We start from the raw sequence: 21,128 nt of genomic DNA, 5'->3' as shown, positions 1-21,128 counted from the left end.
TCATAAATAAGAAAACAAAATTTGCAAATTAAGGTCAATAGAGCTAAATGCAAGTCGATATCGATAGGATTGAAGTGAAAACAATGTCTTTGTACCAGCATTTTAAATTGTATTATGTGACTAAAAAAAAACAAAAAAACTCTTCATTCTGCTTGCTTGTGAAGCTGAAGGACGGCATCATTGTCCTCAAAGAGAGAGAGAGAGAGAGAGGGAAAAAAAGTCCCATAAAAATGTTGAGGAAATCAAGGATGATGTAGAATACAAGAAGGCAAATTGGAGAGGATTATTCAGTCTCATTTGGGCCTCGGTGATAGATTAAGCCCCGGTATTAAAAGACATTGTGTTTTGTTCAAGGGTGGAAGTGACTTTGCCAAGACATTGCGAGATAAGAAGCTAACTCCTATTAGTTTAATGGGAATGATAGTCTGCCCAAAGCAGAGTGTGCAGTTGGCATGGGAGCATCATTTTTCTTTGCAGTCGTTCTTGCACTGAGCTGAGGTTAAATGGAAGAGAGAGAACTGCATGGTAAATAGTTAGTTGTTGTTTTTTTTTTTCAGGAAAATGTAACCATTGAATCCAATTTGTTGTTTTTGCTACTGCTTAGTAACAAAAGTAGGACCAGTTTATCGGATTTGTTCCAAACAAACTCTCTCCGTTTGGTAACGTTTTCTTTCTTCTGGGCATTTAAAAAAACTCGTTGGAAATGGGAATATTTTGGGTAACATTTTTATTTTTTTCCCCACCAGGGGGTCTTTTTGTTAGCTCTAGTGTCCCTTATATGACAGTAGGCTGACAGAAAAGGGGGAAGACATGCGGCAAATGTCGCCGGGTCCGGGAATTGAACCCATGACGGCCACGTCGAGGACTGAAGGCCTCCAAACGTGGGTCGCGCTATCCCCTACGCCACCACAGCACGCATGTATTTTGGGTAACATTTTATTTGAAGTGGTGTGCATAAGACTGACATTGCACTGTCATAAACATGACAGTGCAATGTCATGTTTATGTCTATGTCTGTTAAGTAAATACAGACATTTTTGATGCAGGTTTGCATTAAAAGCTAACTCAACTCAGCATCTTTATGCAGTGGCATTAAGTCTTGCATTAAAAGTCAATTAAAAGAGTCAAATTTGCATCAAAAGTGTCTTCCAAACGGATCTTTTTTTTCATTCTAACCTCAAATTCAAGTTTATAAAGAGGAAAAACGAAAAATCTCTTATCTAAATTTGTTCTACTCTGCTTGAACACCTGCACAGATAAAAACTCCTTACTGCCTCCTCAACACTCAGAATCATTCGTGCATTACTGCGCAGCGACGAGGACTGCAGGAAAGGATGGAGTAAATTAGAACCAGATCATCTGGAGTTCACATTACCCTGAACACACCATCGTCACCAGGAAACAAGCCGGTGGCTCACAGAGAAAAATCCACAAGTGGACGAGACTTTTAAGATTTGTACATCACCATTTTAAAAAGAAAATAATATAAACATTTATTCTTTCAAATTTTTCGTAGTTATGCACAACGTTGCGTTGGTCTCTCACATAAAATCCCGATAGATAAATGCATTTTGTTGCTGTAATGGGACATAGTTTGAATAGTGCTGTTAAAGGGGCAGTATTATGGGATGTCCAGGCACACAGTGCCACTTTTATATCACAATCAAGGAGCTATCAGTTGTTATAAAAATGGCATGTACAGTGGATATAAAAAGTCTACACACCCCTGTTCAAATGCCAGGTTTTTGTGATGTAAAAAAAAAAAAAAAATGACAGGAGACAAACATTTTCACAAATTTTTCCACCGTTAATGTGACCTACAACCTGCACAACACAATTTGAAAAACAAACAGAAATCTTTCAGGGAGGAAAATATAAAATAAAATACTTCCCGTAACCTGGTTGCATAAATATGCACACCCTTAACTTAATACTTTGTTGCACCACGTTTGGCTTTTATTGCAGCACTCAGTCTTTTTGGGTAGGAGTCTATCAGCGTGGCACATCTTGATCTAGCAATATTTACCCACTCTTCTTTGGAAAACCACTCCAAACCCAATGGATTGCTCTTCTGATCACCCCACAGATGTTCCATTTCATTCAGCTCTGGACTCTGGCTGCGCTCTTATTCCGGTGAAGCCATTCTTTTGTTGATGTAGGTGTTTGCTTTGGGTCATTGTCATGCTGAAAGATGAAGTTCCTCTTTTAACAGAAGGCCAAAGGTTTTGTGCCAACTCTTTAAGAAACTCCTTTAAGAAACTCCTGCTCTTTCTGAAACTCCGCCTTCAGGAAATCATGAAGGCTATTAACCCTTTAAAAATGTATAATTAGCTCAGGTGATGTGCCGCCCCACCAGGTGTTTGCTAATTCCTGCTGGCTAGTCTGAAGGAGCTGAGTGGGTGATCTGTGAGGAGGAAACTGCAGCTCTGAGGAGGAGGAGGACGAGGAGATGCGCCTTCGGCCCCTCTAGGTGTATAGTACAGCTGAACGGTTGCCACAGGAGATTAAAGGATTTCTAAAACATGCATGGAAGAATCAAAGCAACCCTCCAGGTATGTTTTTGATAAAGAAATAACATTATAACATGACATGAAGCTCAAAAAAGTTGATTTTACATAACACTGCCTCTTTAATACAGGCACTGTAAACATGAAACTGCAAATTCATGATCAAAACGTGAGTAGATCTTTTTGTTTTTAGATGAGGAGTGAAACAGGAAGGGAAGTCCAGCTGCGCTCCAGTTAAGCATTCAAGATTCGGACAGATTTTACTCTGAGTACCTGTTGTTTTGATTCCTCTGCATACTGTCCTCAAGGCCAGCCTCCTTTCAGCGTCTGAAGCCGAGTGTCAGTCCTGCCAAACCCAATTCCTTGCACATTCGCTTGTTGCCTGCAAGCCCAGGTTACAATGCTTATTCAGGAGTGTTAGCCATTCAAAGCCCATTGAAGGTCCATTTACCCTTCAGCCTGGCCAGACCTGCAGCTTTACCACTTTCTCTGCAGCAGTCATTTCACATAGCAGCACAACAATGCAAGTCAGGAAAAATGAGTGACTGCAAGGTGGAGAGTGAGTGACAACGTCTGAGTCAGGGTGTGCAGTTTTGTTGGGTTTTTTTTTTTAATCTGTGTGTGTGGCTGTTCCCTGACATACTGAGTGCGATATTTTCAGCACGCCTGGCAGATCGGCTAAATCTGATCTGCCAGGTAAAAGCTATATAGCCTGCAATTGTTTTTCCAATGTACATGCAGTATATGGTGTATTAAGGTGTATTAGCTTTCTAAGATGAGACCGTTTCTAATCCCGAGGTGCAACTCAGCGTTACGTGAAAATGAATACAATCGAAGCCATGTAGGTGCTTGAAAACTTAGTGGATTTGAAATACGATAAAAATAACACGACATTAAACGCGCAGCAATGATGTTCTGGAAAATACAGTAACCGGTTTTCTTGGCTGCCTTGTTACGCAGACCAGACACAGGGCTAAAGCAGCAGTACATAACTTTTTTTTTAAAAAATATCTAAATTGTTTTGCATATTTGCCAAAACTTGTACTATGTTTTTGCAGTATAACATGACAGATGGTCTGTGAAAAAAAATCAAGCTTCTCTGCTCTGTCAGAAACAACCAATCGCCACAAAAGAGGCTATTATGAATGCTAAGCTAGTTAGCATTGCCTCCAGTGACGGCGGATAAACACGGTAAGTTGTTCCTCTGCCAATAGCACATTTAGCATTGTCTGCACAAGCATGATTGACAGCGCTAAGGCCTTCCTTCTGATTTTATTCTAATCGTAAGACATTGTGCTTTGAACAATTTAAAGTTTATTGACTAGCATTTCAGCTGCTCTCTGAACGCTCCGACAAAATGACGCACACAACCGTATTGTTCAGGTTTTCAAGGCAGTCAAATTAAAATAGGCCATGATTTTTAAACTCTTACACTGTCTTGTTACTTGCTGGCTGACAGTACAGTCGTAGGTGACACAAACATTAATCTGTTTATTTAAAAACAGAGTGAAGCCATTTCTGTTTTCATGTATTAAAGAAACAGAAATGTGCAGATAAAGTCCTACAAAAATGCATTTGGTGAAGCTGCAAGTTAGATAAAGTGTAATGCAAAAGCTCTTACTGTGTTTGGTAACATTTCTCAAAACTGCAACTCTGCCAATCCTGGCTCAACACTCTCTACTTTCCCTGTATTTAAATTTTACGCCCCCTCCCCGCACACGCCGGCGCACGCACAGAAATCAAATCTTTCACACAGTTGACATGTTAATGTGCGTGTGTGTTGATGTCCGTACAAATGCCTGGAATGAGAAGGAGTGCAAAAGTAAACACAGACTACGATGAGGATTTCAGACAGGAAATAAGCACCTTTCCCTGTGAAGCATAGTCAGTTTAAAGGTCAGAGAGATAGGCATGCTGCATTAAAGTGGTTAAAAAATAGTACTGGCTTTTAGGGAGCGAGTGTTGAGAAGAACCCAAAGGGCAGAGCAAAGAAAGACTGATTGGTCTTGCTGTGCCAGAGCAGGGGATGCATTTGCAAACTGTGCTAATCTAGCCTAGAAATAAATTTAAAGCAGACCTTAATGTGGCACTTGCAATTTCCATATGTCTCAGTCTCTTTTAGCAGGATGCAGAATGACCTAGCAGCATCGGCCATGTGACAAACACGTTAATGCAAAACTGAGCAATTTCACCAGAAGTTATTGATGCTGTGTGCAGTGTCTCACAAAAGCAAGTACGGCCCCTCACATTTTTGCAAATGTGAGGGGCTGATTAGATCTTCACAACGCTGAACATGTGACCTTTTAATACAATGTAAAGTAGTTAGTGTACAGCTGGTATGACCATGTGAATTTGCTGGGCTCTCAAAACAGCTCATTTAACCGTCATTGACTTCTAAATGACTACACCCCACGGTGAAAATGTCCAAACTGTGACCAACAATATTTACCTAGACTGACCTTTGCCCTCAAACACAGCTGCGCTTGATTCTCATCTCCCCTCATTGCATCTTCTGGGATTTGTCCCATTGAGCTCGATTTGTAAGGATGCATTTCATCCTGGCCAATCCGCAATCAGAAAGAGGAGTTATGAACGATGACTTTTTGCTCTATTTTTGAGTCGTAGTTTGGACAGCCTTTCAGCCCCTGTTGAACACGCTTTTAATTTTTTAAGGTTTTTTTTTTTTGGCTCTAATTTATTTGAAAGTGCTCAGACAAGAAAGTAGGTAATAAGAGAGGAGGAGAGAGATGCAGCAGAGGTCACCAGGCCGGGAATCGAACCTTTGACGGCTGCATCAAGGACTAAAGCCTCCTCATGCGCATTGTTCTTAACCCCTGCGCCACCACAGCACCACCACGCTTCCAAATGTTGAGCAAATGAACTTCTTTGCTTGGCCATGACAAGGGAAGCTGTCCCGGTTAAGCGCTGTGTGGTCTTATCCACCGTGTTGACGGTCTTCTTACGTGCTAGGCTCTTCCTGTCAGATCCTCTGAGTTCTGCGCCATGTTGAACTTCCAGTGACAGTATGACGGAGTGTGAGGGTGATAACAGCCAAGTTCTACCCACCTGCTCCCTACTTGCACCTGCGGCTTTATAGCACCAACGAGTCACGTCACACAGGCAATGGGAAAGTTGCTAATTGGGCACAATTGTGACATTTTCACTTGGAGGTTTGTTCACGTTAGCTGCCAGCAGTTCAGACATTGTTGGCTGTGTGATGAGTGCATTGCTACCTGTACACTCACTACTTCCCATAGACTAAACGCTAAACTTCAACAATCAGCATCCTGTTGTACTTCTGTGCCAGGGTCAGTCGTCTTTGATTTTTCCACGGCACGGATATTTCTGAACCCTCCAGCTCCTGGAAAACTGTCATATTAATGACATGATCGAGCAGGTTGGGTTCAGAATAACCTCTCTTTTACGCATGAGTGGGATGACTGGGTTTACCTGCTGTCAGAAACTGCTTCCGCTGGATGACAGGCTGTCAGCTGCTCCTCACCAGAATGACTAAAAAACTGAAAAATTAAACCGATGAGCCAATAATTGTGACTTTAGGCTTCTGCTAGTTTTTGTTTTAGTTTTGTTTTGTTTTTTTGGAGGGAGGGGACAACAGTATAAAATGTTGCTGTGACTGTTTTGGGTATATTGAAAGAACTCAAAGACTTGCTCACTCAGCATATAAGACATATCTTTGGGCTTTGTGTCATGTCTCCCTAAAGCACATGTGGGTCCACTCCGGCCCACCATTGCTTTTTATGTGGCCCTTTAGATTCTAGACTAAAAACTCTTAAGTGTGCTTAAATATTATGTCATCAATCAAATCAGTGTAGCTTTTATCTGTTTACTGCCAACTTATATCAACCATTTCCTCCAGTTTCTTGAGAATTATCCTAGAAATTATCAAATCCCTTCACGTTTTTAGCTTTAATAATTGGTAATTTAGTTCAGATTTTTTTCAAAAATTGTCAAAAACTTTTTAACTTGTACTAAAAACCTGCCTCAGCTTTAAATGATATCAGATTATAGGCCATGATCTATACAGCACGTAATAAAAAGTGGCACTTACTGTCATAAATAAGCGCAAATATTTCCAAATTAGTACCATAAACACTTTGATTTATATTGCAAAGAAAAATCACAAAAATGAATCACAAGATCCTGGAGGGACTGAGAAAATGTTATTTAATTTTAAGAATTTGTTGATATTTTAACCGTTTGTGAACAGGTTTTATCCATACATTTTGGCACAACCGGCCCTTTAAGAGCGTTCATGATCTTGATTTGACCCAAAACAAAAATGAGTTTCATTTTTGTTTTGATAATGAACGATAATGAGAGCAGTCTGTCTCCTTAATCCACGCTCTTTTACTTAAGTAGAACTCATTTATTGAGCAGGAGTTCACAACACAAGAGGAATTATTCACCTTGTTTGATTTTTCTTAAAATAGTGCAGTCCACGTTGAAAAAGCTCTTCTTTTTTTTTTTTTTTTGCATTCAGCCACAAGAGAATACCGTTCTCCAATACTTTCACCGACAATAAAGAAAGCCAAGAAACAAGACTGGCTCTAGTTCCCCTGCTGCACAACCGTATAAATCCAGCTCAGCTTATGTTTGTCTATTGAGATTAACCGAATACGAAGCAGCACTGCCGTTGGTTTTCCACCTCGAGCCACAGTGGGAAGCTTTACATTGAGGTCCTCCTAATATTTACACCAGAAAAAAAACGTCAGCTGGTAGTTGTCGAAATGAACCGTTTGTAAATCTGGACTAATATTTTCAATCAAAACAGCTACACATGCAATAATCAATGTATACATTAGGGCCGTAGTGATGTATTCAACTTAAAACAATGAGATTTTTTTCTTTACCCATTCCAGGATTGAAGTATTTCATATTCTGAGCTACAGAGGAATAGAGTCAATTCAGAAATTTTGTTTCTTGCTATTAGGAAGCTACTTTAATGATTCGCCAGCCAAGTATTGTTTTTTTTTTTCCAACAAGGTAGCCCCCAAATTCAACCCCAAAATGCATCCACACACACACTACTGAATTTAAAATGCTTCCTTGTACATTTAATAAATATATAGTATAATATTGCAGCCTAGTCTCATGGTACACTATGCAGAGGTTTTGTCAACACTGATTATGATTGTTTCCCTTCAGCTGCTGGATTCCTCGAGGGACTGACATGACAGGAGACCTGGCCTTATTTTCTGATTGATCAGCTAATAACTATGTCACCGCCCCGCGGTCTGCGGCAGACTGTGTGAGCGGCTTGAAACGCTCAGCCCAAAATGGGTTAGGAGATCACAAAGAATGAGGAAAAAAAACAAAAACTGTGTTTGTTTGCCTTACTGCGGTTTCAAAGAATGCACTCTTTTATTTTACTTGGATGCATAAAAATGTTGTTTTCTCTAATATTCTTAATGGTGTGGCAGGATAAGGATTAGCCAACACTAATGAACTTTCATGATCAAACCCGACAGCTGATCATATTCATGATCCACTGTGGAACATTGAAAAGAAATATCTGAGTTATGATATGTTTAGTCTATGTTTAATTCATTTCAATGATATATGCGTTTCTTCCCAGTCTGAACTGTGTAGTGAGACATACGTGAAAATATTTGACGGTATATTTTATTTACAATTTAGCATTTTTGTTTCTCCCGGATGCAGACATGATTGTATAATAGTTCTCCATCTTTCTGTCAGTAGCAGAAATTTGACTCAGATTTCTCTACCTTGTTTTCTGCCGTTGTGCATTTTGCCACCTGGAATTTTGTCCTGCACTAAACAGGAATAAGAATATTCCTGTTTAGTGCAGGAATATTCTTATTATATTCTTATTCCTGCACTAAACAGTGCAGGAATAAGAATATTCGAGAAATGAAATTGGCAATATAAATGATTTTTTCATTATATATTATTATTTATATATTATATTATAATAAGGTATAATATAATATATTATTATTTATTATATATATATTGCCTTATATATATATATATATATATATATATATATATATATATATATATATATATATATATATATATATATATATATATATATATATATATATATATATATATATATATATATATATATATATATATATATATATATATATATATATATATATATATATATATATATATATATATATATATATATATATACATTAATTTCTTATGATTAATGCAGAGTAAACCATAATTTTATTAGTCAAAGTATCAAAAAAAAAAATTACCATCTTGAAAATAAACTAAGATCTCAAATCATCTCATCCAATATTCCTCTAAGAACTTAAATTTCTGAATCAATCAGTTACAAATTTTCTTTAGTTGCCGGAGTCCAACCCTCACCGAAAACAAGCCCGACTTACTGCCAGCAATGCGGACCAGACTCTGACACCGGTCAGACAGGGACCTGACAGCCCATATCAAGGAGTTTTTGAAGTACTCTGCCCACCGGCCCACAATGTCCCGAGTCGAGATCACACCATCCCCACTATAAACAGTGTTGGGGCTGTACTGCTTCCCCCTCCTGAGACACCAGATGGTGGACCAGAATCTCCTCGAAGCCGTGCGGAAGTCTTTCTCCATGGCCTCTCTGAACTCCTACCACGACGGAGCCACATGCCGCTTGGACTGCTGGTGCCCATCAGCTGCTTCAGGGGTCCCACAGGCCAATAAGGCCCAATAGGACTCCTTCTTCAGCCTGACAGCATCCCTCACCGAAGATGTCCACCAACTGGTTCGAGGGTTTCCACTGCGACTTTGTGGCAACAGCTCCGATAAACCGCCTCGACAATGGACAATCCCTTTGTTGATTTCAAGGAGTGGCAGGAGAAATCGTTTGGTGGAATTTTATGTAGAATGTTGTTTCTCTCCGTGTGTATGCTTCTCATAATTAATCCCAGGATTCACTATTTATCAATGAAAATGCAACTGTCGAAATCAGGAAAAAGAAAAGCTTTTCAGTGGCGTACTCATTAGGTTCTGAATCGTCTGAGTCATACTCCATATTGTCAGAACTACATTCTCCAGCCGGGTCAGCTTGTTCCATGTCAACATGCTCGTCTGCAGTACTGTCTTGAGAAGTTCCACAGACAGCTGTCTCCTTTTCAATGTAACAAATCCTGTAACAAATCTCCCCAGCCGGGTCAACTTGTTGTTTGGGAGCAGGTGAAACTCCATCCCAAAACAAATCTCTCTCTCGCTCTGAAGTACTTTCATCTGTACTTTTGGCTGTATCGTTTACTGGAAAAATACAATCAAAAATTCTATTTATCCCAGTCGACAATGCGTATCCAAGTCCAAAACCTATTGGAATAACAAAGGGGACTAGCGCTGGTGAAATATTGGACATTGTTACGATATGCAGAGTTAAACCTCAAAGAACTTCTTCGATACTAACATGTATTGAAATTCAACCATTCAAGCTTTAAAAGGCTTAAAACTTCTTTGATCTTTTGTGATGTTTATGATGTTTGTAATGACACCCTTTATGATGTCATTTCTGACATCATATACATCAGTAACCTCACTGTTCTAGGGCATGGTCTGGCTTCTTATTGTTGCTATGGAAACAATCAGATCAATTCTGCATGACTTAAACTGAAATAATGTCTAAATATTTGAATAATAAGTATATTTTTTTTTCATTCATTTAGCATAAAGAGATTAACAATAGATTTCTGTATGACTGAATTGTTGCATTTGTGGTCTTCCGTACCTGCTGCAGTATAAATGTAGGTACCGGCAGTCAATTTTTTTTCCTTTGATTTTTATTATTATTATTATCATTGTATTATCAGAAATGAGCAGAAAAAACTCTGCTGTCCAGTTTTTGAGATTTGTACCTTGCCACAAACCCATCTATGAATAGAAAAAGATGGGGGTTTTGAAAGCCGAGTACTCAAAAAAAATCAATCAAGTTGACACTTATTTGTAATGACACCCTTTAAATATATATGAATCATATTAAAAAGCAAGAAAATGCACAGTATAAATAACTTTCTTTTTTAATGAAGTTTCTGTAAAAAATGTCATTTTGAAAAATAAAGAAAATGTCAATATTAACTCTACTAGGAGACATGGCAATTTTGGGATTCCATGTTAAAAAAATATATGTTAAACCAAGTCCCAAAAACTATGTGGTCTAAATAAGCAAAATTTTTTGTAGGGGTCTGGGTCTGTTTCATAAAGATTTATTAGGCCGCAAAAATCCTTCCAAAGCTAATTTGAGCAATGGAGAAAAAAAAAAGTGAAAACTGACAAATTTTTATTTATTTATTTTTAACCACTCCCTAAATAAGTATTTTTCATCAGACTTCAATAAAACTACAAGTAAACTAGGCTGCTGAATAGCATAAAAGCATCCATTTTTGGCCATCCTCAATAGTTTCTTTGATATTGCTGGTAAGGATTTTTTATGTTTGTTTTTAATATCCACCTTCTGGATAAAGAGCAGAACTACTTTAACCTCTGTGGCTTATTAGCAGCAACCCTGTGATTTACAATCTCGACCTTTTTACTGTTAAGCAGTGACTTATTTCCCCCCACCACCACCATTACTAACCTTTTCTAATCAATGAGCACCCTGGGCAGTGATTACAAAGGAAACTTTATCATTCAGCTCCTGCGTAACACTGTTAAGAGGTATTTAAATTCACATCCTGCGCATTGAGAGCCATCCGTTGACATTGAATGTCCCCTATTATGACACTTACAGAGCAATAATGTGCTCGCCTCTCACTTCAGAGCATATTACAGAAGGGTGAAAGAAATAGGAGTTTAACCGTGTGAAATATTTATTCTCTTTGCCTTAAACACTCCTCTCCTATCTCTGCCCCCACGGTGTCTGAGACCCCATTTTTAAACTCGCAGGGGGATAGATAAAGGATCAGATATGTGTTAGACAACACTCTGCAGGGCCCGCCTCTTGGAAAAGGGGGGTATGACCACTGTATGTGAAGCCCACAGCGCCATCAGGCTTTCAAACGAGGTACTGCGATAATTTCACAGACTCCAATCACTCTTACTTCAGCCTCAGTTGGGAATTTGATTTTAATTCCGTGTTTAAATCTGCTTATCGGTAGTTTCCAGAGATAATGCGGGGTGTTTTGTTGCAATTTCCCCCTCTTTTTTTTTTTGAGTTAAAAATGCAGAAATTAGCGTTAAATAAAATAAATTAACGTCAAAATAAATAAATAAAAGCAAAGTAGCGGTTCCCCTCACAGGCTCGCGCTCCATCAGTTCAAACAGCACACAGTCACGCGCGCACACAGACACACTTTGAGTTGGATCGCGGGTAAGGAGTGCGTTCCGCTGATCATCTCCAACCCTCCTTTCCAAGCAGGCGGATTGCTTCTGCCTCTGACGACAGCCAGTCACACACACCCACACACGCAGCGCTGCTCAGAGCGGAGTGGCTGAGGAGAGACCGCATCAAGGAGCCGCGTACCCGCCTGCTTACAGAGGAGTCGCGCGTGGGAGTCGATAACCGTCTCTACCTGCCATCTGCATTCCTGCCTTTTTATTCCCGGCACCCTTTCGGACGAGTTTGGTGCTCTCAAGGGGGGAGTCCCATCGCCACCGAGACAGAGGACCGAGGCTTGTGCTTTTTGTCTTTCTTTTTTTTTCTTCCCTTCTTTCTCTTTTTTTTGTTTGTTTTTTGAAGGGGAAGATTTTTTCGGCTGAAACATACATTAGAGCTGCCGTCGCTGTGGAGAATTTCACTGGGAATCAGACGGTGTGCGTTTCCCCTCGGTTTCTTTCGTGAAAGCCGTCTGTTAAAAGGCGGGAGGGGATGGACTTGAGATAGTGCGTCTCAATTTGAGTGCTGGTGGCTGGGAGTTGCCGTCTCGGAGAGATGCGAAAGCATGCTTGGAAGCTGTGAGCGCTACCGCAGGTGAGTATCTGTAAACGATAACGATGAATTGTGTAGGCTTGTAAAAGTCCCCGTTTTGTATTTGGAGTAATGTTTCCGTAGGTGAGCGTTTCTGTGTCTGCGTTTCTGTCAATGCGGTTTAATGTGGCGCGCGGCCAGAGACATAGGTATGGCAAGACCTGGATATACATAATGCAGCCGAATCTGTTCGGAGGGAAATATCTTGTCAGTGCGAAGGAAAGAGGCTTTCTAAAAAAAAAAAAAAAAAAAAGAAAAAAACCCGAACTCACTGTAATGTCAGATATGGGCCAAAATAAATAAATAAACATGAAAAACAAGGCTGTACCTCCGACGGTCAGAGCAGAATCAATACTGTAGACTGGACAGAGAAACACAGACCAGCAGAAAATAAGGACCTGAGCGTGCTTAGGCGCGTCCTCTGCAGGTAGAAACAATCAACACTGATTTCTACTCTTAATTTTTACATTTAGGATTAATACATATTTTTACGGCTTGTCCTGTCCCTCATTCCCCCCCTTCCCTCCCTTCGTCCCTCCCTCCCTACCTCACGTACCCACCATACTGTCCATGTCTGTAAGGTGAAGAAGGCTTAAACCATTCATCAAATTTAATTGTCCCGCGATTGAGACTGGGAGAGTGTGTGAGAAGGAAACAGAATGTAGACCCTGCCTTTTTGTTTGGTGTGTATGTGTGTGTGGGTGGGTGAAATAGGTGGAGAGTTGCAATTACAAAACGTTACCTTAATCTGTCCCTTATTTGCCAGTGTTTTGACTCTGCTGAGGTAACATTTTGTCTTCCTGTGCAAGTCGTGAATCACCCGTGCCATTTTTTAATGCATCTGCAAAAGATGGCTATCTCTGAAATGGGCAGCTGAGAGGAAGAAGAAAAAAAGGGAGAAAAAGCAAGCAGGATTCTGCAGATATGCAGGGATTTTTTGCTGTTTTCTCCCCCCCATCTCTCTCTCTCTCCTGAATTAACTTGGGACTCTTTGTTTTGAACGGGATGACAGTCAGCAGGGGTCTATATATAGCTTCGGCTGCGACAATATGGGACAGAGGAAGAAACTTGTGCGTTTATGGTTGCACACACTCCGTCTGTCTGTTGTTTGTTATTCAAAGCAGCGTTTGGCAGAAGTAAGAACAAAAAAATTATACCAGTGGCTCCTGATAATTTTAATTTTCACTTTGCCTTTCCTGAGTGTATGTTATGTGTTAAAGAAAGGGAGGGAGGGGGGGAGTCTACAATTCACACAAAAGCCTGTGCAGCTGAGTATTAAAGGCTGTGCCTGCGGTTATTCATAAAGCTTTATATGTTATAAATAACTGGAGGGAGCGGACGGGCAGATAGTGGAGCAGCAGCAGCAGCCTCTCTTGCTTTATCAGAACCCACAATCCAATATGATAGATAGATGATACACTTTGAGGTATCACATGGAGACAGGGGCCAGGGTGTGGCACACTCCTCACCCCCCCCACCCCATCCAGCCCTCAGTGGTGACCATAAAAGTGACTGTTTTGTGCTGTGTTTGTGTTTACCAGACCTGTAGCGACTTTCAAATGACCCCATCAAACTGATTGTTTCCTTTAATCTGCTGCTGGTGGGCTCAGGCCACCCAGCTCCTAAGTTTTCTCACTGATTTCCTCCACAAACGGCGGGCTCTACCTTAGTTAATCACAGCCATTTTGCTGTAGCCTGAGAGGACCGAGTGTGCGTTGCGATGGGCCCTCTGGGTGCCTTCGTTAAATTAATGTGCTGCAGCTGACCTTGGCTATCTAGTGCCATCAATAGGATTCACCTTTTTGCCCCGCAGCAGGGGGGGGGGGTGGCATATTGCAAAGGCCTGTCTTATCCTACAGCGTTACCCTGCTGTCGACATCCCGTATCGAATTACGGCACCCGTTGATCAATGCTCGCAATAACCCCAAACCTCTTACATAGCGGCCGGTTTGATGCAGGAGCATCAGATATCCCAGGAAAAGAATCACGCTCCTCGTAACCCGGTTCACGGAGGTATGCTTAGATATTAGTTTATTAGTAATCCAATCATATACAGACAGAACGGAGAAGAAAAACAATGAGAGCAGCCTCAGAGTGCGCGCTGCATTAATAATTCATGGAAGAAATCAGCTTGAGCGTAGATTTGACAGCAGACCGGAGCAGGCGAGACAGAGTGGGTGGCGGCGGTGCGGACGGTAACGTTAGAGCACGGTGACTGATCACAGCCTCTCTTCTTTTTTTTCTTTTTTTTTTTCTCTCGCTGCCACACAAAATGACCAGCAGTGTTATTAGCGAGTGGGCTAATGCCGGCTTATGACGTGTTCTCATGTCTCCTGGAGACGCTCTCATCTGGGGGTGCAAAGCTGACACCTACTGCAGCGACAAGGTGTTTATTAGCTCCCAGTTGTGAGACCACTCTACCTATATGATATTACAGTGACATGGAGCTACTAGTTCTCACAAGGGAAGCCAATTATGTTGTTTTTTTTCTTTTTAAACCAGGAGTCAGATGCCAATCTGCCTGATGCCATAGCCTGATGCCATTGGGCAATGCCCTAGGCTGGGTGGCATCTGCATGTAAGGGATCACAGTGGCCGTTTGATGCGAGGGAGACGAAAGATCTTGTTTGCCGTTGTCCTTGGTGGATGTCAGCTGAATTAAAGGAAGAAAGATGGTTGTGATTGTTGTAAAAAAAAAAAAGAATCTAAGATTTAAGTTTCTTTTCTTGCGGTTTCAGCAGTGCTTGTCCTTTTGGAGGCGTCAACAAGTCCCGGAAAGCATCTGTCCTAAACGTAACGCTACCTAAGCACCCTGTTATGGCCTCCTGTCATAAAGCAAGTGGCTCTGCATACGATTTGTTGTGTTTATGTTTATCTTATATCTATGTAATACAATTAGGATTGGGATTTTACTTAATTATACTCCACAAAATCCAGTTATACACTGAAATGCAATATGATTTTACTGTTACAGACAGTATTGATAAGATCAAGCCAGTGACAAAACATCAAGCAGTTGTTTCAGACTAAACAGAAGTCATTATCTATTTATGCCAATAGAGCCCAATGAAAACTGTGGTAAGGTGGCCCCTCAGCTGCCGGTTTGTCCTTCACTTGGCCTTTGGTACCGTCATGGTGGCTCTCAATGAATCATCAGAAATCAATTGCTTGATTAAAATTTCACTGACCTTAATCCTTTAATGTCAGACATGTTAGCATAAGTGATTTATACCAATTCAGATTATGGTTGCAACATTTTTACTGAACCAGAAAACAGCACTTGATGCATTCAGGAGCTGGAGTTTTAGCTAGAGCTAAGACGTACCTCAATGTTTTCTCAACTGAACAATGTCCAAGTTACTACGCAACTTTGCTCCTCTTTTGTTGAACCAACAGCAGACTGACAGCTGGTAGACTCAAGGAAAAATGTTCTGCATTCACAACAACGTTGTTCAGCACAGAAGACTGTGACAATTTCTCGTGGAGGGAGTGATAGGAGGATTAGTGTTGTCTGGCTACCTGTCAAAGACAATAAAAAAACAGCTGCAGGGCGTGCTGTGGTGGCGTAGGGGATAGTGCGACCCACATTTGGAGGCCTTGAGTCCTCGTCGCGGGTTTGATTCCCGAACCCGACCGATATTTGCCGCATGTCTCCTACTCTCTCCTTCCCCCTTTCCTGTCAGCCTACTGTCATATAAGGGACACTAGAGCTCACAAAAAGACCCCCTGGTGGGGGGAAAAAAAAACAAAACAAAAAAAAACAGCTGCAGTAATTTTGGGTGACTCTTTCTTCTAACACAGCTTCGACTATGCTCAGAATCTTCTTAATTTGATGCTAAATGTCATTAATTACATCCTGCAGAGTGCTTTGAATTCCACAGACAGCTTTAAAAGCACATTTAGAACAATATATATATGTATATATATATATATATATATATATATATATATATATATATATATAAATATGCCTAAGTCAATGTCCAGGTGTACAGTGGTTCGGTCCGAGGAGTGCGTGTCCTCACATTTCTAATTTTGGTTGAGTCAACAAAAGCTTACTTCCTCGTAGACAGAGCAACAAAATTCCTAGGCTGTAACAACAGCTGCCTTTTCATCCACAAAACCCCTCTCACATTCACTCCCTTAGTGTGGTAAACATTGTGATTTCTGCACCAGATCCAGCAATAAGTGAGAAAGAGAAAAGGATTAGTGCACGTGAACGCAATCACCGCAGCATCTCTGGGAGGTGTTGATTAGCGGAATAAGACAGAAACAGCTTCTTCCTGTCAGCGTTGCAGCAGTGTCGTGCCCGCTCACTTGGACATTAAGTAATTCTGCTGCAGAGACATGTTTATCACTCCAGATATGCTGTGCAGAACGGCTGCAGCTCAGTCGACGGAGTGGGCGTCCTTCAACTGGAAGGCTGTTTCTTTGATGCACAAGTCATCCAGTCCTCATGTCAAAGCATTCTCTGCAGTCAAAGATACTGAACCCTCTCATTACCTCCCCAATGTTTTCATCACTGAAATCATAGTCGTGTTCCGAAAAAGACAAGGTCGCCCCCTAATCAGACAAATTTCTGCATCTGTTTTGCATCAGATCTTGACAGGTCTGTTGCGTTTGCCAGTATTCAGTCAGCTCCTGTTTTCAGCTGAACACAAGGATTTTGCTTCCACCGTTTGTAGATCTTTAAAAGATATATCATCTTAAAAAGCTACAGGACAAGCCAACGGGTCAGGGGTTGGGCAAATGTTTTTGTGCTGACAGAGGGCTTTCGCGTCTTCCAGGCAAAAGCATTTGTATTCACTGCGTGCGGGACAAGCGAGTGTCTATTCTGGCACTTTTGTTGCCAGGAAGACTCACTCGTCCATCTTTTAAATGACTGAGTTAATGTCACCCTGCTAATCTGCTAGAGGGGGCTGCGAATCATATCGACTGAGGCATTTGAAGGCATTTGACTGGCAGCTTTGAAGGGGTGACTGGAGCTGGAGCACTTCAGTGCAAGTCACCCAAGTTAGCATTGCCCAGGCTAAAACACGTTCTGTACGTTTGCAGCTTGTAGCCCATATGTTGTACAGACGGTACAATATGTGGACATAACTAAGGAAGTTTCTGGGTTACGTCGAGGGTCCGTTTTTCTTTCCCAGACAAAGACGGTTATTGCTTCATTTGATTTATGCACTATTATTATTATTATTATTATTATTATTATTATTAATAATAATTTTCTTTTTGACTAGAGACTGCATGAATTGCTGTGCAGTGAGACAGGGTTGTGTGGGAAATATCACAACATGCTGCCTTCGCCTCTGCTGAACTCATCCTGTCCAACGACTCTATTCAGAAGTGATTGTAAACACAACTGTGGGACAGAAGCAGCTCCACTTACGCTCCCCCACTCGAATGGAGCATATGATCTTTTTCCATAAGTGGGAGCAAGAATTCAGTTCGAGCACCACCCCGCTGCTGTAATGGCGGCTAAAATACCCCACTGAGAATCAGAATTCACAAAGTTCAGCGTTTAGGTGAAGTGCAGGAGCCCTGGGCTCCCTTTCCTCCGTCTAGTGGGCTAACTAGGGGCTCTGGAGGTGAAGTTGTGTTTTATGGCAAACCTGCTGGCGGTGTGTTTCAGGTGAGTTTCAGTCTCTGAAAGCATTTATAATTAATGAGTTCTTGGCTCCTATGTAAATTGTAGGGTTGTGTTGATGCATGGTCCATGGAAACGAGATGAGATTCAGCAGTATTTTGGGGGGAAACTAAGAATGTTGTTTTTTTTCATTACACAAATAGAAACTGTAAAGTGTATATACTAATGTTTTATGTTAACTTTTGAAACGGTTACACAACACAAATTTGACCTGTGGGATTCATACGTTCTTTTTGTTTTGTTGTTTTTTTTAAAGTATGTAGGCTTGTCATAATAATAATAATAATATTGCTGGACAATAAATTCATTCAGAAATTATTGCAATAAATGATAATATTGTTGTTTTGAGACCATTTTCAAGAAATATTGGGGTAATGGTTTCATAAAGCAAAAACCCATTCTCAAAGATCAATGAACTTTCAATTCTGAAATATAACAAAACAACAAATTAAATGAACTACACAGTTTCTATAAATAAAAAATATACATCAAAATAAGGGCTAGTTTAGACCAAATCATCAAACTGAAGCCTTTTGTCATCCAGTTTTTGTAGCGAGAAAAGAGAACGTGCTAAATCATGCAAATAGAAATTAAGCTTGTTTTAATTTATTTTATCAGTTGATTTATTGCAACAGGCCTATGCATGAGTATTTAACATTTTGGTCTGGCGATTTTACAAAGCAGACGCCAATTAGCGTCTGCTTTGTAAAAGCAGACGCTTTTACAAAGCAGACGCGTGGTTAATGGTTACCTTCTTCAAAATAAAAGTCTCAAACATATCAGAGGATAACCAGAATAAAGCACTTATCTTCATCCATAAAAATAGCCTCACCATAGGAAGTCACATATTGTTAGCAGAACGACAGCCCTTAATGAAACAGATTGGTTTACTTTTTGACCGAATGCAGTTCCTGTTTCTGTTTAATGGTCCTTACGAAGGTTTAATTAAAAGGCACTAATCCGATTAGAGTTCAGTAAGAACATGGACACCCCCTTTCTAAAAAGCTGCCAAAACAATAGAGGGGCTATCCACCATGATGCTTCTTTATTGAAGTGTTGTCATATAATTCAAACATGCTTCTGGCCCATTATCCCTTCCATCTCTGTTAGATCAGAGAAGTTTCTTTTCATCCATTCAAAGTCAGCTCCCATTCATCATGTGATTCAAAACAACAGACCCTTTGCATTGAGGAAAAAATGGGGAGAGGCTTTTAGTTCCCTAAAAGCCATATTACCCCGTCTCTGTGGTCCTCTCCGTCCATCTCTTTCTCTCTCCCTCTCTCCTGGTTTAACTTTCCTAAAAGCTCACTCCTTCTGTCCGCCTGTCTAGCCTGTCTTTTTCCTCCTCTTTCCTCATCCAGCCTTTCTTTCACCCACTCACTGTCAACACAGTAAGAGAAAGAGAGGGGGGAGGGTGGAGGGAATTGGGAAAAACAGAGCTCTGCAACAAAGAACAGCTAATACTGTTGATGGAAGAGAGCGAACGTGCCTGGAGGGAACAAGAGGTCAGATTACGGGTTATCGACCGGACCGGGTGGCATAAACGACATGTTCGTTTGATGGACCTGCAAAAAGCTGGAATATTCCAACCAAAACTTAGACATGGATCAGACCTACACTGAAATTTGCAGGAACACAGCCTCCTTACTCCCACATTAGTAATCTTTTTAAAATTGATTTCATTGCTAAGCAAAATTCAAAGTGTCATTTTATGTTCATTCTATAAAATGTGTCATTCCAGATTATTGGAAAGCAAAAATGTGCGATGCCTTGACCCAAATCAATGCATTATTATCTCAACTAAATGGACTACAAAAAGCAACACCAATTACATTCATTCTTTCAAAATTCGAAATCACAATAAATTAAAATTACAGATGACATTCTAACTGTAATAAACAATATGATGGATTTGAGGATGCACCAATCTGGCTGAGACGTACTTCCGCTTTCCTTTTCTTTGATTTGATCTGCTGAATCCAGCATTGACAGATTGAGGGTCCCTGCACAGCAGCTCTGTTTAGTCCGTTTTCATCGTACTCTACTTGGTTTGTGAACTCTAGTCCACCTAAAAATTTAGGTTTCGGTTTGGTTGGAGTGAACTCAAGGGAAGTGTGAATGCAAACCAGTCTGCTCCAAAAGCAGGAAGCTGGCTATCGTGCAGGGCATTCTGGGTAAATACAACCAAACAAATGCTTTAGCCAAGTCTGGCTGGAGACGTAGCTTCTATCACAAACAAGAAAAAATCCTACATCCTCTAGAATTTGATGCTACTACATTTTGGTTTATATTTTTTGAAGACAGAAAATTGCCCTCATGTCTTTTTTTGGAGGTTTTTGTGTAGTTTTCTTCAGTGGTTCTTGGTGCAGCGCCACCACAGGCAAGGAGGGGAACAGGTTTTCAATAGTTTGGATTGTTTGACACAGTGCAGTGTGAAAGAGAACCACACCAGCTGAAGATGTAACAAATGTTGCAATTTCGGTCCCAATTCCAACTGAGTCTACGAGACTAGCGGGTGTGGAAACATCCTCAGTTTTTGTAAGCACTGTCACATATGCAGAAGGTTGTTGTCACCAACAGAATGTAGTTGTGAAACGAGAAATGATGAAAGTTCTTAGTTTTTATGCATTTAATCAATCAGGAAAGAAAAAAACCCTGATATCCTTCCAATCAATTGGTGACTCTTTAGTTAGATTTTATGGGGTTTATGTTTTTTAAAACATAAACCCCTTGAAATTGTGATAATTTTTTTTTTTTACCTCTTGGTCAATAAGAGTCAAGATGGTTAATCTCAATGCCACTTAGTAATTCTGCTTTTTTCTTCTTTTTCTGTTATCCAAGGTCTTATCAAGGTCTTATCTTTGTTGTTCGTTCTTTTTTTCACATGCAGGAAAAGCAAGACATAGTTTTGGGCAATTATATGTAAATAATAATAAAAAAGAAAAACAAAATATTTTGTACTAGCTCTGAACAGATATTTACCCTGGATGGTACTCTGTCACGTCCTCTAAATGTGAGGTGGGGGACAGCGAAGGCCGTTTAACTGGAGAGTGACG

At 40.5% G+C, this 21,128-nt stretch overlaps 1 protein-coding gene across 3 annotated transcripts in view; it reads left to right on the top strand.

Moving 5' to 3' along the window:
- The window catches only part of lingo1a (leucine rich repeat and Ig domain containing 1a), a 258,282-nt gene that overhangs the window by 216,300 nt on the left and 20,854 nt on the right, over positions 1-21,128 (top strand). The window contains exon 1 of one of the 3 annotated variants that reach the window (XM_044125403.1): positions 11,898-12,429. The exons of the other annotated variants lie outside the window; for them this stretch is intronic. The gene's annotated coding sequence lies outside the window, so the exon portion shown is untranslated. Of the gene's footprint in view, positions 1-11,897; positions 12,430-21,128 lie in introns of those variants that run through there. 3 annotated transcript variants of the gene reach the window in all.

This window comes from Gambusia affinis, linkage group LG08 (assembly GCF_019740435.1).
Source record: "Gambusia affinis linkage group LG08, SWU_Gaff_1.0, whole genome shotgun sequence".
Lineage (NCBI taxonomy): Eukaryota > Metazoa > Chordata > Actinopteri > Cyprinodontiformes > Poeciliidae > Gambusia > Gambusia affinis.
Note: the sequence above shows the minus strand (reverse complement) of the source record. Positions and strands in the feature narration are given on the sequence as shown.